Consider the following 15,656-nt stretch of genomic DNA (forward strand, 5'->3'; position numbering starts at 1 on the left):
GTCCTGGGGTCACAGGTCACAGCTGATGGGCTGGGTTCAGCCAGGTCCTGGGGTCACAGGTCACAGCTGATGGGGTGGGTTCAGCCAGGTCCTGGGGTCACAGGTCACAGCTGATGGGCTGGGTTCAGCCAGGTCCTGGGGTCACAGGTCACAGCTGATGGGCTGGGTTCAGCCAGGTCCTGGGGTCACAGGTCACAGCTGATGGGGTGGGTTCAGCCAGGTCCTGGGGTCACAGGTCACAGCTGATGGGCTGGGTTCAGCCAGGTCCTGGGGTCACAGGTCACAGCTGATGGGCTGGGTTCAGCCAGGTCCTGGGGTCACAGGTCACAGCTGATGGGCTGGGTTCAGCCAGGTCCTGGGGTCACAGGTCACAGCTGATGGGCTGGGTTCAGCCAGGTCCTGGGGTCACTGAGGGGGATGGTCACACTCCAGTAGGTGGGACATTGTCTGTGCTGCTCCACAGCTGCATGTGTCTTCTGGCTGGTAGCTCCTTGCTTTCATTAGTGCTTTGCACCTCCCCTGCTCCACTCGTAGTCTGTTGAGAGTCTTCCAGGTTAGCCATGGGGGGTTGTGCCCGCTGGCGAGGCATTCCGTAGGGGTGATCCCTCTCCATCCAGTCATGGGCTCGAACGTAGAGCTGGTTCCATTCATCTTTCCAGACATTGGTCCTTGCCGTTTCATTGGCTGTCTGGAGAGGTGGGACTGCATGCAGGAAGCTGGCTCTGGACTTCAGCGGGGCTGGAGGTGCTGTGTGTCAGCACCTCCAGGCAGCGGTGAGGTCTATGAAAGCTGCTCTGGTCCTCAATGTGTTGGGTGAGGTCTATGGAAGCTGCTCTGGTCCTCAATGTGTTGGGTGAGGTCTATGGAAGCTGCTCTGGTCCTCAATGTGTTGGGTGAGGTCTATGGAAGCTGCTCCGGTCCTTAATGTGTTGGGTGAGGTCTATGGAAGCTGCTCCGGTCCTCAATGTATTGGGTGAGGTCTATGGAAGCTGCTCCGGTCCTCAATGTGTTGGGTGAGGTCCATGAAAGCTGCTCTGGTCCTCAATGTGTTGGGTGAGTTCTATGGAAGCTGCTCTGGTCCTCAATGTGTTGGGTGAGGTCTATGAAAGCTGCTCTGGTCCTCAATATGTTGGGTGAGGTCTATGGAAGCTGCTCCGGTCCTCAATGTGTTGGGTGAGGTCTATGAAAGCTGCTCTGGTCCTCAATGTGTTGGGTGAGGTCTATGGAAGCTGCTCCGGTCCTCAATGTGTTGGGTGAGGTCTATGAAAGCTGCTCTGGTCCTCAATGTGTTGGGTGAGGTCTATGGAAGCTGCTCCGGTCCTCAATGTGTTGGGTGAGGTCTATGAAAGCTGCTCTGGTCCTCAATGTGTTGGGTGAGGTCTATGGAAGCTGCTCCGGTCCTCAATGTGTTGGGTGAGGTCTATGAAAGCTGCTCCGGTCCTCAATGTGTTGGGTGAGGTCTATGGAAGCTGCTCCGGTCCTCAATGTGTTGGGGGAGGTCTATGGAAGCTGCTCCGGTCCTCAATGTGTTGGGTGAGGTCTATGAAAGCTGCTCCGGTCCTCAATGTGTTGGGTGAGGTCTATGGAAGCTGCTCCGGTCCTCAATGTGTTGGGGGAGGTCTATGGAAGCTGCTCCGGTCCTCAATGTGTTGGGTGAGGTCTATGGAAGCTGCTCCGGTCCTCAATGTGTTGGGTGAGGTCTATGGAAGCTGCTCCGGTCCTCAATGTGTTGGGTGAGGTCTATGAAAGCTGCTCCGGTCCTCAATGTGTTGGGTGAGGTCTATGGAAGCTGCTCCGGTCCTCAATGTGTTGGGGGAGATTCAGTAGCTGCCCAGCACAGGAGCGGGCAGGGCGGATCTCGAGTAAGCTTGGTGTCTATAAGTGGCATAAGGCGTTGGAGCAGTAGCCTCTCATAGAGCTCGTAGGTGATGCAGAGGAGGGAAAGGGGTCTGTAGCTCTTTGGGGAAGACCGGTCCTTTACAGGTTTGGGAATTGCGACAGTCTTGGCCTTTCTCCATACAGGGTTAGGGTTAGGGTTAGGGACAGTCTTGGCCTTTCTCCATACAGGTGGGATGGTTTTCTGTGCCATGCATGAGTTCAGCATTTCTGCCAGCCAGGTCTTCGCTTTAGGTCCCAGGTGCAGTATCATCGATGGTGGCTGACTGTTGGCTGACTGTTGGCTGACTGTTGGCTGACTGGGGGGTGACTGGGGGGTGACTGGGGGGTGACTGGGGGGTGACAGGGGGGTGACAGGGGGGTGACTGGTGGCTGACTGGTGGCTGACTGGTGGCTGACTGGTGGGTGACTGGGGGGTGAACCCTGACCGGGGAACCAGAATCCCACTATTTCCACTTATGAGTGAGACGTTGCCTGGAGATGTTTAACAGGCCCGGTGTCCATGCGGTGTCTTTTAGCATCATTATTTTGTGTGGATGTGCATTATAAGTTCATGGTAGATTTAATGTAATAGAACATGTTTTCAGAGAATAATAAGGATCACGTTTGTGTTTGCGTGTTGTACCTGGTACCACAGCGATGGGAAACAGCTCCAACCTTAACCTGCTTTAAATTCCTGCATTGGCAGAGTTGTGCTGGGAACACTAATCTATTTTCATTCTCTCTGTATCTGTTACGCCAACACATAGCCCCTCCCTCACTCACACACACACACACACGCACACGCACACGCACACACACACACACACACACACACACAATGTGATCTTGCTTGTGGATCATTCTCTAAACGTCGGGATGCTCTGGAGCGTAGCGTCTGGAAGCTCATAATAATGTTGCCTTGGAAACGTGGTGAGAAGAGGAGTTTCAGTGTCCTCGGAGGGCCTGATGGAGACTTCTGAGGGTGTGTGTGTGTGTGTGTGTGTGTGTGTTTCTGAGAGAGTGAGGCTGTGTGTGTGTGTGTCTGTGTGAGAGTGAAGGCCAATTTCCACCAGAACCGGCACGGAAGCGAACCGGTCGCCGAAAATAATAGGAACCATTAAAGTAAATTTAGGCTATTCCACTGGATACGGCACCGGCACGGCACGGAACCGTCCCCAACGGCACGGCACGGAACCGTCCCCAACAGCACGGCACGGAACCGTCCCCAAACCGGCACTTCGTTTACAATACTTGCCTCTTCTATTTTTGAAAGTTGCTGGTTCACAGCCGTGTCTCAGGACACTTCTACAGCCAATCAGTTTGCATTTGCTCATGAATATTCATGAGCTGCATGACCCCTATGCAACCCCTATGCAATTCACAGGGTATTGTAATATTACACAGTCTATCTATGGTATCAATTGCGGCAAAGTGGCAAAGAAGAAATTAAAGTCTGCATCGATGCCTCATCTATTTTCTAATCACAAGTACCGTATTTAATGGGTTATAATATTGATGTGTAGGGGTTGATTATAACTTGTGAATAATATTGTATGAATCAGTCTAATCATAATATTTTTTACCATTCATATAGGCCTATTATAATGATGCACGTCTTGAACCAGCCGGACGGTGATAACGTGGTCTGCTTAGTCCCGGGGACGCTCTGTCTGGCTTGTTTTTATTCAGTATTTTTTATATTTTTCACGAATGCATTGAACATTGTTAATTTTTTGTCTATAGTAGTTTAGCTAAGTTTACCAGTTCACTTTTCCCTATTGTAGGTGCGCCACTTTTCTTTTGTACGTGTGTTATGTGTGGAGTCGAACAGTTGCTTGACAGTTGGTGGACCCTGGTGCGTTTTGACCGCTGCTGCTCACCGGGTTTTGGCCACCGCTGCTCACCAAACGCTGGCGCCTTTGGCTGCCGCGTCTCGCTCTGAACATTATTTTTTAAGTTCTTTGGTGCTGTTTTCCTATTTTTAACAAGCTACCTACTTTTTGACCAGCCGTCTCTACAATTGGACTTCGGCTACAGGATCCATCGCCGGGTTTACCTGGTCGAAGGTAAACCCGGGCGGGCTTCCACCTGTACAGGAACGGTTGCGTTGGCCCTCGCTCTGGTCGGACCGCTGCCTTCCTTTCGAGCCAACCCAGCTCCCATCTGGCGGACGTCTTTCATTGCCGCTCAGTTGAGGGTAGAGATCCAGGCAGGTTTTCACCTGTCTCTGTGCCGTTAGCCCCTGGCTGGCTGGGACCGATACCCAAGCGGGCTAGTCTCTCCATCTACCATGCTGTGGTTGATGAGCCTGTTCAACTGTCTGCCTCTTCGTCTGTTACAGCCACCATACACCTCCAGCAGCGTTTGCTTCTTCACAGCCTCGGCCATGGCATTTCGCTACTCAACCATGCAGCTCCGCCAGCTTTTACCCCAAATGCCTCCTTCCACTGAACTCATCACCACACTTAAGAATTCTCGAGTTCTTCTCCGTCCCCATTACATTCACCGAGGCTCCCGCCGTAAATGTATGTACAGTTCCACTTCCATAAGCAGTATTCCATCGCTGTGGTCTGATCGTAGTTCACACACCGGCTCCCGCACTTACTCCAGCATGAAACCTTTCAGGCTCCGCTCAATCCGCTCAATCAATTTCAAAATAAAAGTACCTAAAACTCGCCTTCAACACAAGATCCCTCAACAATAAAAGCCTAATTCTTTCAATTTATCACTGACAAGCAACTTGACCTCCTCTGTCTAAATGAAACTAGGCAAAAACCCCTGACTACTTTGCACTCAACCAAACTACCCCTGTTGGATATTCTTACCTGGACAACCCACGCTCTGAGGGCAGAGGAGGGGGTATTGCTGCTGTTTACCATCAAGACCTCCATCCCCACCCACTCTCCATCCCTGCTGCCCCATCATTTGAACACCTGGCTTTCAAACTACCCGGCCCCAAACCTCTCATCATTTCAATCATCTACCGCCCCCCCAAACCCAACCAATCATTTCTACCAGATCTCTCAGAATTCCTCACTACACTATCTTCAATCTCGCCATCTGTTTTACTCCTCGGTGATTTCAACCTCCACATTGATTCCCCGGAATGTAAAAATGCTATGGACTTCCTGGACCTACTCAACTGCTTTAGCTTCACCCAACACATCAACTTTCCCACCCACAACCATGGGCACATCCTAGACCTGGTTTGCTCCACTGGCCTCCACTTCCACAATGTCTCCAGCACCGACCTCTCCATCTCTGACCGCCTGCCATCACACTTGTTATTGACATTAAACTTAAATCCATCTGTCCAGTTTCTCTCTCCAGGTTCACATCAAACACTCGTCAACATCTACAACAACACACTGTCTACCTCCTTCATCAAACTGGCCCCCCTGAAAACTTAAACTGTCACTTTCACTCACTCAGCCCCCTGGTTCACCCCGGAACTTCACAAACTCAAAAAACAACTTAGAGAACTAGAACGACTACACAAGAAAACCGGTCTCACAGTACACGCCCTCGCCTACATAGAGCACATGCACCTCTACAAATCAGCACTCAACAAAGCCTGTTCGGTCTACTATTCTGGCATCATTCATTCTGGATCCTCCAATCCACTCACTCTTTTTTCCACCATAAATAAACTCCTCTAACACCAGGATAACATCTCATCCTCATTCACCCCGGAGAAATGCAATAACTTCCTATAATTTTTCCACTCCAAGATAGAAATCATCCACAACCAGCTTGCCACCTCCTCTGCCACAAGCCTTGACTCAGAACCTCCACTTCCTTCGACCCCTGACCACCGGCTTTCCATCTTCTCACCTATAACCACAGAAGACCTCTCAAAAATACTCTCCACCATGAAATCTTCCACCTCCCCTCTGGACCCCATGCCCTCTGTACTTGTCAAAGCCTGTTTTACCTCTCTCACCCCACTCATCACAGACACCATCAACTCCTCCCTAAACTCTGGCACCGTTCCCCCACCTCTTAAGCTTGGAACCATCACCCCCCTCCTTAAAAAACCCGGCCTTGACCCCAACGACCCCAACAACTTCAGACCCATCTCCAACCTCACATTCTTCTCAAAACTACTGGAAAGAGCCGTTGCAACACAACTCAAGCAATACCTCCTCTCCATCCTCCTCAGCCGTCTGCAATCCATTGGCATCACTGACTCCGCCCTCTCCTGGTTCACCTCCTACTTGTCTGAAAGATTCCAATACTTCTCCATCAACAACCGCAAATTCCACACCATCCCTGTCTCACACGGAGTCCCCCAAGGCTCAGTGCTTGGCCCAATCCTCTTCATCCTCTATATGCTCCCACTAGGTCACATCATCCGCCGCCATGGTCTTCAATTACACTGTTACGCAGACGATACCCAACTGTACATCGCCACCACAGCCATGACTCCTGACATCCTATCCAATCTCACCAACTGTCTCACTGACATCACAACTGGATGGACCACAACTTCCTTAATCTCAACGACAATAAAACTGAAATGATCATCTTCGGCCCAAAAACGATCATCCCCACCTCCCAGAACTTCTCACTTTGCATCGATGGTCACTCTGTCACTCCCTCCCCCCTTGTCAGAAACCTTGGCATCATCATGGACCCCACGCTCTCCTTCAATCACACATAAACAACTTCAGAAAAACATCCTTCTTCCACCTCTGCAACATTGCACGCCTTTGACCCACTCTTTCATCCTCCGCTGCCGAAACACCAATCCACGCCTTCATCACTTGCAGACTCGACTATTGCAATAGCATTCTGTATGGCCTCCCCTCCACTATTCTTCAAAAATTGCATTATGTACAAAACTCTGCTGCCCGACTGCTTACCAACTCCCCCTCCAGAGAACACATTGCTCCCATCCTCCGTCAACTTCATTGGCTTCCAATAAAACAACACATCAATTCCAAGATCCTCCACACCACCTGCCGAGCGCTAAACAACCTTGCACCCGCGTACATAACAGATCTCCATCGCCACTACCCCAACTCGCCGCCTACGCTCCGCTGATTCCACCCTTCCCACCCCCATCACCAAGACCAAGTACCACACCCAGGAACAGAGCCTTCGCCATCGCCGCCCCTACCCTCTGGAACTCCCTCCCTCCGGCCATCCGAAACTCTGATACACTCTGTTCATCCAAAAGTCAACTTAAAACCTATCGCTTCAGGGCCCCGTTTCCCGATAACGATGGATCCACGCTTGTATGATCATTCACACAATGGAACTTGCGATCCATCGTAAATTTCTTTGGAGCGCTTCCCGAAAATCCTCTTAACCCTGAACGCGGGTTCACTGCACTCACAACGTTCGTGAGTGTTGCTGAAATGGGCTCTGTAGGAGGGGGGGACGCAGATATGTCACAGGAGAATGGGGTTGAAAAACGTTAAACTATCTCCCCATCAAGGCCAACAGCAGAGTAGCCTACGAAAAGAATAGACTGCAATAATATTAGGGATGGGAATCGAGAACCGGTTCTTGTTCAGAACCGGTTCCGAGTCAACCGATTCCTTGGAATCGTTAGCAAGCCTGCTTAACGATTCCTTGGAATCGTTAGCAAGCCTGCTTAACGATTCCGCTTATCGGTTCCGGTCGCGGCAAATGCGTCGTGACGTCACACACACGCTGCTTTGATTTGGTTCAGAACGCAGCAAACATGTCGCCGCCGAGGAAGAATCGCATTGTGCGTTCACACCAAACGCGACGGGGCGACAAGATCCCATACAAAGTGAACATAGAGACGCGTATAAGGGCGAGTTTTTCGCGGGAGAAAACCGGCGACAAGTTTTTGTCGTGATGACAGCCAATCAGCGTTCAACAGCGTGATAACTGAGTGACATGTGTAACGTAACAGCCAATCAGCGTTCAGCCGTCAAACTCAGTGCAGTGCAGGATGGCCGTAGCGTGGGGAGCTCTCATAGGGATTGGGCTTCTCTGGGTTTGTTTACCGGCATTGCTATGGTTTCCGGTCTTGTGTGTTCCAACGGTTTATTAGGTAGGCCCATCTAATAAATCTCTGTCTAATCAATGCTTCCTTTTGTTTATGTCAGTTTAATTTTGTTACAAGTTGAATGCAAATGAGCACTGTTAGAATCCAAAAGGCACAAGCTCTTACTTGGCTGTTTTCAGTCTGTGTTTTTAGTTGTATGGCACATAATGATGGCATTTGGGCTTAAAAAGCGAAACATATATTTTTTCGTCTAGACCAATTGATTTGAAAATGTAAAATTTCCTAATACTAGAAGCACTTCTGATCAGATATTAAAGAGATGTAATGCAAACAAACACATTTATACTTATTTTCTCACCCAATGAGAATCGATAAGAGAATCGATAAGGAATCGGATCGATAAGCAGAATCGGAATCGGAATCGTGAAATTCTTATCAATTCCCATCCCTAAATAATATGAATGTTAAAGATATTATTGATAATAATTGATTAGGCCTAGGCCGATATCAGTCCTAATCCTGAATGCCCTGTGCGTACATTTTTTCACTGCATGAAATAATTCCATAATACAAAAATCAAAAATAGCTTGTGTGACAACTATATTTATCATAATGTGGTTATTTTTGAAACATGCTTTGCGCAGTAAAGAGAGCCGACTTTATCTGATTCCGGTTTCACTGATGTAGGCTATAGCCTAGGTCTTTTTAAACAGCCAAGCCGGTTTCGGTCGCAGCCGAGTGTAGACTACAAACGCGATTAACTATGGTCAGGGATGTTCGCTACTGTCTAGACACGGTCCAATAAATAGTGAACTTCATCACAGCCTCACCGAAGAGCCCACAGTGCTTAATGCAAACAATCGCAACAAAAAACGCCTGCAGAAATTCTCCGACACCTGCTGGTCTCAGCATGATTCATGTCTACAGTAGCCTATGTCTTCTGCCATTGATCAATATGAAGACATTTTAACCACGCTGGTATAATTCAAATCATAGAGAGACAGCAAGTGAAGCTCGAAAGCGACCTCCCACAAAAGAGCAATGGAATCAATAGATTTTATTATATGCCTTGTGACGTGGCGTTTGATCGGTACATTTCGGCTGTGCATGTATTTTGCTGTTTCAATCTAATAGTAGTCTATGAGTAATATATCGATAGTAACAACTGTTTTTGGTTGCGAAATTGCGCCAGCTGGGCATTCCGTGGTATTTGATGTGTTTTAATAAAACGCATCCAATACGCCACTGAGGCTATAGTAGACTTACGATGCTCTTAGCATCCTACGAGTACCCCTGGGGGGTATACCACGAACCTCGCTGAACATATCCAGGCTATCTTGGGAAAACCTGGCTCGACAGAGCCGCAACTCGCAATCAGAGTTAAATGGTACCACAACGCTCACTTTAGATTCAATTAGTTGAACCAGGTTTTCCGCTTTAGGTTCAATGCGCGTGCACATAAAAGGGGCGTTTCTCGCGTCATTTGACTCACCCTTATGCAAAATAAATTGTGCGAGAGCGGTGTATTTCATCCAAGGCGAGCAATGTATTATTATGAACTCCTACGAGGAATTCAAAGTTCAAATCACAGCCAAGGGGAACACGGTTACCCATAATATGGCTAGGGTGGCGTGCTGGCAAAAAATAGCCGACCGTGTTAATGCGTAAGTGAAAAGATTCTGCATATTGTCTAAAAAATATTATGTATCATCATCCCTTTACCCCCATATATGTGGGGCCCCATGTTTGCTCCTACGAACATGGGGCCAAGTCAAAAATAAATATATTATTCAATGTGGTAAGTTTTAAGCATCCATTTGAATAATTTCAGGTGAATCTAGCCTCTGATTTGGTTTTCCGACTATGGAGGTGATTTTTCTTAACAATTCTCACAGCTATAATATGAATTTGTAGGATAAAAAATGCCTAGGCCTAATTGTGTCACTGACATAGCGGTTATATAAGGGATAATGGACAACACGGCACTTGACTATAGGTTAATGTTCGTTGAACGTGCGGGGCCACCTTCAAACTTGAAACACAGACACACTGCGCAACACTAGCCGCGTTTACTTGGCACATCTGATCCGCAATAGATCTGTTCCTAAAATGTGATCCCTATGGCAGTAACAAAAGTGTCTGTTATGTCTCTCGCGCACACCTGACACATCTCTGGACCGGCGGCGACATAATGGACTTAATGAACGCACAGCAGGAGAGAGCTTTTCTCTGCCTGCTCCTTCAATTAAGAAGGAGGACAGCACAGCTACGTCCCATCTTTATATTTACCCCCACCTCTCCCACCAAGACTGGTGGGAGAGGTGGTCTCTCTAAGTTAAGAAGTATTTTAACGTTCAGCCTGCAAAAATTCTAGTAGTAGCCTACTCATTTACAGTTATCTCGGACGCGCGCGGACACTACGATACGCAAACACATCATTAATAAACACCCATGTCCCGTCGCTTAGCAACCGGACACGCTTACCGGATGTGAATCAGGCAATAAATCCACTTTCCTTGACAGCGGTCAAGTTCGGTGTGCATAAAAGTACCAATGGAGCTCAGTGGACCAATTGCGAACTACTGCAGCTGCTCTAAGTTAAACCCCAATCTGTTCGGAATAAGTGTATACATGTCGATTAAAACGGACTACACCACCTCTTCTATTCGGCATAGAATTCTATGCCGAACAGATAATTGTATTCCGAATGAGGCGTATATATGATCATTTTCTATTCTGCATAGAAATCTATGCGGATCAGATGTGTCCATGTAAACGCGGCTAGTAAGTGCACGGCTTCTTTGTGTAGCATTGATCTGTGTCTCTCATAAAGAATATCGTCAGACAATGCCAAGGGATCGGTTCTGTCCCGAAAAACCCTCCGTCTCCAGAGAGACGCCTGTACGATAAGTGCGCCGAGGTCCACGGGAACACCCACAAATGGTGACGCCATTATCGGAGTCTAGGAAGCTGCGCACGCCGATATAAGTAGCCGATCTCCGGGTAGACTAAGCTGAAAAGCTGGTTGCGAGCGCAAGTCACCATGGTGATACAGCGACGCTTAAAGAGATTGACTTTCGTGGTACAGCTAACCCAGGCTTTCAGCTCAACATACCTCGCTAACCCTCTAATCGAGCTTCGTAGTACAGGCCCCTGGAGTCCCTCGTTAGCTGCGAGCGTTTTCATGGCGTTCGTTACCAACGATGCTTCCACCCTCTTAGTGGTGCCTATTGTTGTGTTGTTATTTTTTCCCCTTTTGTTTGAGTGTCTGTAAATTCCTTTCTTATTTGTAAAGCGTCTGAGTATTTAGAAAAGCGCTATAAAAAACGGATCAATTATTATTATTGACGTGTCCGTAGGCCTAGCGGTTCCAGTGGGGATGCAGTACGGAACACAGCCACTTCGCTGTACTTATAAATAATTAATAAATATTTCTACCCAGAAATTATATCCGGGGCTAATTAAACACAGGGTCTGTGATTAGGATGTCTGGGTTCAGGGTCTGCGTTCAGGGCTTAATCGAGGCAGGGGGATGTACGTTGTTAAATACATGAATAGGCTTGAATTTAGTAGTAATATGGAGGTTTCATATTTTTACAAAATGGATAATGTGAACATTGCTGAATAACAATCATGTATATTAAATGTATTGCAGGAGTTTAGCTTGACATTAACCAAGTTAAAGGACAATTAAATGAACCGCACCAAACATGTAGAAGTCAATGTGGGATTTTAATATCTAAACAAAAACACTTGACAGAAATTTAATACAATTTTGTAAAGGAAAGCAGAGGAAAACATTTTCCCAAATGAATCTTTTCAAAATGTCACCACCATTTCGAAAGGAAGTGAAGAGGTTTGTGTAAAAGCAGTCCTCCCTGACCAGCTCTGTCCCTGACTCTAAACCCTGACTCTCAACCCTAACGCTGAACCCTCTGAGGGCAGGAAGACGCGCCTTCCGTGTAAAGGTTCGAACCACAGAGAAGGAAGAAAAGAGGAAGCAGTAGAGAGTAGTGAAGTAGTGAGGTTAGTGACAAACATGAGGGAAAGGCGTGTGGAAACACACGGTTACATGTGGGGACAAGAAGATCACTCCCACTGGAGGTCATTGATCCATCAGCCTCAGACTGCTGAGCTCAGCAGGTCTTCTGGAGGATGAGGCGCAGATGAACTGAGGAGACGGGACCAGCAGGATGTCAGGATAAGGGCGGGTTTAGCTCAGGTGTGTCTACCCCCGACCAAACAAGATCAGGTGAGGTTCAGCTCAGGTGTGTCTGCCTGGACCAAACAAGGACATTGATTAGGTTCAATATTCAAAAGATGCAACATTATCTGAACCAAAGACAAGTCATTAAGGAGCAGGTAGGCTTTAGGGTGCCTTGCTCAAGGACGCATCACTGTATTCTGAGGACTTGAACCCGGCAACATTGGTTGAGAGTTGAACCCCCAACCCAGTCCACCATGTCCAGATAATGCAAACTTATAAGGAAACCTTGATGGTAGAGTCCTGGTTGTCCTCTGGATTTGCCTTCCAGATGTACGGCTTCTCCATCAGTCCTCCCGATTCCTGGTCTGGTTACAAACGTAATTTGTCTCTAATTTAAGGTAACAAACATAGTAGTAGTTTGTCTCTAACGTAAGGTAACAAACACAGGAGTAGTTTGGCTCTAATGTAAGGTAACAAACACAGTAGTAGTTTGTCTCTAATGTAAGGTAACAAACACAGGAGTAGTTTGGCTCTAATGTAGGGTAACAAACACAGGAGTAGTTTGTCTCTAATGTAAGGTAAAAAACACAGTAGTAGTTTGTCCCTAATATCAGGTAACAAAGAGGAGTATTTGGGCTCTAATGTAAGGTCACAAACACAGGAGTAATTGGGCTCTAATGGCGCGTAACAAAGTAGCTGCTGTAGTTTGTCTGGTTAACAACCACAATAGTATGCCGTAACTTGTACTGGACAAACTAATCCTGCGTTACAAGTCCACTCTGTTTATTTTATGCAAACTTACGAGGATCCTGGTTGGTAGAGTGATGTCGTCCTCCAGAGTCTTGGATCCTCCATCAGCTCTCCTCAGCCCGAGTCCTGGTCTGGAACAAACAGCGCGAGTCTGGCCCTAAATTCTGGTAACAAACATGTAGTTTGTCTTATTTTTAAGCCCTTTATTTCCAGTTTGTTTGGTTAATACAAACTTACAATCCTTGTTGATAGAGTGATGGTCATCCTCCAGATTCACGGCTCCCCTACCAGCTCGCCTCCGCTCCAGAAACACGTTCTAGTAAGAAAACACAGCGGTAGTTGTTAACGCATGTCAAAGTAACAGCTGTATTTTGCCCTTTAAGTCAACCATGTAAGTAAACACAAACTTACGAGTAATCCTTGTTGGTCGATTCCTAGTCGTCCTCCAGCGTCTCAGCTCCTCCAGCAGCTCTCCTCAGACAGAGTCCTGTCTGGAACAAACAGCGGAAGTTTTGCTTCAACATGTGGCAAAATAGATGTAGTCGTCTGGTATATATGGTACAAACGCCGGTAGTTTGTGGTAGCAGTATTCTACGAGAAGGGGCAGTGAGTGTGATGATCACTTCAGAGTCAAGCTCTATCTACCCCACGACAGACGTCCTTCACCAGGCAGGGCCTCCACCAGCTCCTCCACCAGGCAGGGCCTTCAGTACAACTCCTCCATCAGCCATGGGTTCCTTGTCTGGTTACAAACACAGTTGGTCTCAGCAGTAAATCACCTGGGGACGCAACACACCCCACTTCCTGCATCGGAGGTTCACTTGTAAAATGGAAGACAAATTTAAACACTTCAATTCGACAACGTCTGCAGATTGTCGCGTTCAGCAATTCATCCACTACGGTCGTAGCAGCACTAGTAACATTAATGGCTCATGTCTCTTGCATAACCCCCGTATGAATTAACTCAGCTTGGCACAGATTTTAAGTCATAAGATGATCAAAACCAGACCTAAACGACCGTGGATTTTAGTGTTTCAGATGAGCTTGGTGATGGTTACCCTCTGGTCCGGTGCTGCAGGCCCCTGTCTCCAGCCTCAGTCTCCGGTCTACCCTGGCACCACAAGCCTCCGGTCCCCAGCCTCTCAGCCTCGCCTTTCAGCTACAGCAGCAGGATTATATCAGCATTTGCCCAGCAATAAACTTATTTGACTCATCCAAAACCGAGTTACACAATTAATTGAACTATTATTTTATAACTCAAGGCAAGAAAACATGAGACCAGACATGAGCATCCTGTTTTTTGGAATGAAGACAGAGCAGTCCACAAGTTTAAAGAAGTGGTTCAGGCCATGCATTGAAACTGACCTGAGAAGACTCTACTCACACAGAGCACTGGCCTGTTCTGGAGGACTTCTGACCGGAGCTGGAGGTCTGGCTCTGGCTGAGGAGGTGGAGGTCTGGCTCTGGCTGAGGAGGTGGAGGTCTGGCTCTGGCTGAGGAGGTGGAGGTCTGGCTCTGGCTGAGGAGGTGGAGGTCTGGCACTGGGTGAGGAGGTGGAGGTCTGGCACTGGGTGAGGAGGTGGAGGTCTGGCACTGGGTGAGGAGGTGGAGGTCTGGCTCTGGGTGAGGAGGTGGAGGTCTGGCTCTGGGTGAGGAGGCAGACACCTTGAGACAAACTACATGTTACCTTTTTAACCTTGTACAGTTCTAGAGTATCTTCTACTGTAACATGTGGGAATGACGGCCATTATTTTAGCTTTGATATTATCCAGTTGGAAACTCTGCACCAAAGTCGTTTAACGTTTAACGTCATTCCATTGGGTAGGGTTTAACTTCTCTGGCAATTAATGACAGCAGATAACGTACAAAAGCTGAAGTAACAAAGAACACTAAGCAGTATCGATATTAAATCAAATATACTCAGCCATATTCAGGTGCTGGGTTCCGTTGAAGAAATGTCAAATTATCTTCCACCTTGAAATGATTTTCAGCCTTCCCTGATGTCAAAAATGGGCCCGCAAGTAGAACGCGGTTTTGTACGCAGTGAGAGTCCCGCAACGTCGTCGTGGTTAAAAGTACGGCGCAACCATCGGAAATTATCAACATATTGTACGACGTACGTCTCAGTATGTATTTAATATCAAACTTTAGTTGTTTAAGATAGGGGCAACAATTCCCAATGGAAACCGACTGAAAAATTGTTTCCGTTGGCAACGGCTCGGGGTTACTCAAATACAATCCAGAACATTCCTCCAGATTCCCTCAGGGGACTCCCGTCCAACTAACTGCCAGGTGGTTTCTTATGGTTGTCAAGACTACAACGTTCTATGCTAACCATTGGGAGTAAATCAAGTGACCGCACTCAGAACCTTCCACGGCGGGAAGCACAAACCGTCCGACCAGAACCCAAACATTCCGGCCGGAACCAACCAAAGAAAAAACATAACCAGCGCCTCACCTTGAGCTGAACGGAGGAAGATCCTGAAGTCCAGCGATGGTCTTCATTAAAACACAGCCAACAGACTTACCTTGAGGAGATCTGTTTGTTGCTGTTGGTCATTAATACTATTCAGTGTACCTTTACATTATTATGCACCCAGTGTGTACAAGTTATCACTCAAACCCATACGAAGAACCAAACTACCATGTACGTCCCACAACAACTTTAAACCTAAAATCATTCAATACAAAACCGTGTCTACATTTAACAATTATCTAGATTCAGGGTACAAATCATACAGAGCAAATCCAAACGTTGAGCTCACAGAGAGCCGACCATAGCCCTGCAACATCACCCTGACCGCCTCATCACCAACAGCAAATCATGCCAGCCAA

General features: G+C 47.5%; 1 protein-coding gene and 1 long non-coding RNA gene across 5 annotated transcripts in view; one reads left to right on the forward strand and one right to left on the reverse strand.

The window, feature by feature from the left end:
• rbfox1 (RNA binding fox-1 homolog 1) overlaps positions 1 to 15,656 on the forward strand; it is a gene marked incomplete at its 3' end in the record, with an annotated part of 62,303 nt that overhangs the window by 17,309 nt on the left and 29,338 nt on the right. The window lies entirely within an intron of this gene.
• Positions 11,335 to 13,702, reverse strand: LOC132453107 (uncharacterized). 4 transcript variants are annotated; one of them, XR_009524586.1, is made up of 6 exons: positions 13,467 to 13,702; positions 13,233 to 13,308; positions 13,059 to 13,137; positions 12,874 to 12,985; positions 12,316 to 12,459; positions 11,335 to 12,142 (listed from the first exon to the last, which is right to left on the reverse strand). It is a non-coding gene; the product is annotated as an uncharacterized LOC132453107 (long non-coding RNA). The 4 variants fall into 4 exon arrangements; XR_009524583.1 differs by having other exon boundaries at positions 13,233 to 13,312; positions 13,467 to 13,701; XR_009524584.1 differs by having other exon boundaries at positions 11,336 to 12,138; positions 13,233 to 13,312; positions 13,467 to 13,701.

Source organism: Gadus macrocephalus, chromosome 2 (assembly GCF_031168955.1).
Source record: "Gadus macrocephalus chromosome 2, ASM3116895v1".
In the NCBI taxonomy this organism is placed as follows: Eukaryota; Metazoa; Chordata; class Actinopteri; order Gadiformes; family Gadidae; genus Gadus; species Gadus macrocephalus.